Source organism: Corticium candelabrum, chromosome 5 (assembly GCF_963422355.1).
Source record: "Corticium candelabrum chromosome 5, ooCorCand1.1, whole genome shotgun sequence".
Taxonomy (NCBI): domain Eukaryota; kingdom Metazoa; phylum Porifera; class Homoscleromorpha; order Homosclerophorida; family Plakinidae; genus Corticium; species Corticium candelabrum.
In genome coordinates this window covers 4,191,893-4,195,093 of record NC_085089.1, presented here as the reverse complement: position 1 = coordinate 4,195,093, position 3,201 = coordinate 4,191,893, and positions in this window count along the sequence as shown.

The window sequence follows — 3,201 nt, the reverse complement described above, 5'->3', positions numbered from 1 at the left end:
GAATGAATCGCGATAGGATCGCAATTGTGCTGATCGTGATCTGATCGGGTTAACGAGGTCCGCACTACATTTTGAAAACGATACCTTTGCCTCTTTCTGTATCATGTGGCCGATCACTGATGTGTACATGTGGGTTCTTTGCTTTTGGAAAGCATTGATACAGTGACGTACGGTGAGTGAGAGCGAAGATGAGTGAGCAGGGCTAGATGTACCGACAACACTCGTAGTGTGCATGAAGGTAACGTTCAGCTATTTCTAATTGGATTCAACTAATCAGAATCGGATCGCGATCAAAACCACCTCCCAATGTGGGTTGGATTTAACGCGATCCAGTTGCCAGTGTGGACATGGCTTAAATATCAAATCATGCAATGAATGTGTATATCATTATATAAGATGTATGAAATTGATACTAACATAAGAACAGCCCATTATTCACTCTGTTGAACTTTGATATGCATAAGTCCTATTTTCTTTGCCTGTTTTACGCATTTCACTGAAACCTCCAAAATGATGGGCGAGTAGTTTACTCGCAAATGCGACTAAACTTTCTTTGTAGCGAGCTAGCTATGGCCTTTTTGCCACATGCCAATGGTGAGTATTTCCCACCACAGATGTGTTTATTTGCTCCTAATTTTCACTGTGTTTTGCTGAGCAGAGGTCAATTGTCTCTGTCACTCTACTCGATCAAGCTGTACAGTCTAAGCAACAAACACTCATTGGCATGTAATAAGCCACAGCTCATTGGGCAAAAGTAAAATAGACAGAGCCTGAGAGATATCATTGCAGTAATGTGCACTGAAACTACTATCAACATGTACTCATACTATCGTTGCATGCCAAGGACTGAATTATGACCTTTTTTGACTTGATGAAACCCAGGCATCTTACTAATTATCCTAGGCTACTCCTCACTGCAGCATTGAGTAGTGTTACGTGTTGCATGCATCTGCCATCCGGAGCTAGTAGGCTAGTACTGCACTTGCACAGAATTGAAGGACCTGCATGTGACATGAATGGCTTTTTGTGCCATCTCAGAACAGATGCTTCCCTAGAGTGTGCAGAGCATTATTTGACAAGATTGGGAAACTTCTCACAAGCGCAGTAACAAAGTCTCACATGAACATCGGGAGAAATCTGCTGGGCGAGCAAATGTAGGTTGGCCACTTGTCCGGCATGAGGAAAGTAGAGTAGTCCTTGTAGAGCCCTGCCACACAGGATTTATGCATTGTGTTGGGTAAAAGTACCCATGATTCAGTAAAGTGATATTTATTATGCTTGGCTGTACTATTTGAGGTTAATTTTGTGAAGAATACCAAGGAAACCGTTGTAGATTTATTTAACTTAATGTTGTAGAGTTTATCTGGATGAACACTTGTAGAGTCAGTGTTTGTAAAATCTGTAGAGTTGGCTACTGCTATACTAATTTGTGTGTTTTTGTTCATTTACTGGCCATCCGAAGCTAACGATGTCTTTCAGAACAAAATTTTTGGTTTTGTACTTTACCTACCGACCAACCACCGGTGTTTATAATACTTATATAATATATTAATTGTCACGATCTAGCAATTAAATACACTATTGCGTCTATGTCAGTTCTACCAGGCAACAAACTTCAGGCTACTCTCCGCAGTATATTTTCAAAATTATATCTGTGTCTTTTTTGGTCTAGGGATAGCCAAGTTTTGGTCTAGGGATAGCCAAATTTTGGTCTATAGGGTTAGGGTGCTTGCGGTTAACCAAGGAAGCGAATAAGGAAGAATTGCATGTGTACAACGTCTGTTTGGAGGAAGCCGATGGCAACCTTGTCAACAACTTGTCTCGTGCAACTGCATCCTGCTTGTACGTTTCCTTCCACAGTTTTTGTGTGTTCTCCAAGTAGGACATCTTAGTATCAGATGGATCCAGCTTCGAAAGAGCCTTTATTACATAACAGCTTAATACCATATAACCGTTTGTTTCTGCAGTCTCAAATACATTTGGTTATACCGTACGGTTCAATGGTTTGTCCCAAGTTAGAAAATAGGAATGGCATCTTCGTACACGATCCAAACAGCGTGGTTTTAAACATTTCACAGATAGGACTGCCGGCATAGCTACCTGGATGTGCCGATACCTTTTGGATAATTTTCAATAGTTTTTTAAAACAAAAGAGGCCTCACCCAAGTCTTGTCCCCAGACTTACATGAGCTTGGCAGTGTCCGGTTCCCATATGACACTTTCAACCTCTCGTGAGTCTGGATTCACCACGCCCACTTTCACACACTTACTTCACTAAGTGTCACCCCATGTCATAGTTTTGTCACCCCACATCACTAGATACTACCTACGTCACAAGCTCAATTAGTGTATGTCTATCTAATGTGTCACCCAGCAGATTCTGTATCACGCCAAGCCTCCTAACATTGCATGGTAATTAACCACTGCATGATTCACCAAGTTCATGCTCTCCAAATTCCCAAGATGACTTCAGCATGTGGAAAGGTGAGTGTATTCTTACGTTGTAGTCCTACTCGTATAGACTGGCGAGCCTGCCAAGTCTAGTTACAGTGATCCGGACTTCGTGTGTAGTTCACTCGTTTATGCGGACGAAGATGTCTTTCCCTTAGGATGGCTCTGGAGGCTTCAAATTGACGCTCCCAAAAGTCACCATAATTGAAAACACGAAGAGCGGACTGCGATTCCACGTCAATGTCTTTTGTGGCCATAGCACGCCCTACTGGCCTTTACAATAGAGTCTGCATACTAGGAAGGGTCGTGCAGATAGCAAATGTGCGATGAAACGACGAGTGAACTACACACGTAGTGCAGATTGATGTAACTAGACTTGCTAGTCTATACAAGCAGGACAATAACATAAGAATACACTCACCTTTTCACATGCTGAAGTCGTCCTGAGAATTTGGAGAGCATGAACTTGGTGAATCACTCACCGTGGAGAATCACCATGCGCTGTTTGGAGGCTTGCGCGATACACAATCTGCTGGGTGACACATTAGATAGATATAAGCTAATTGAGTTTGTGACGTCGGTAGTATTTAGTTACATGGTGTGTCAAGGCTGTGATGTGGGGTGACATGTAGTGAAGTAAGTCTGTGAAAGTAGGCGTGGTGAATCCAGATTTACAGGGGTGGGGTGGGGTGGGGCAGGGTTGAAAATGTCATATGGGAACCGGACACTGCCAAGCTCACGTGAGTCTGG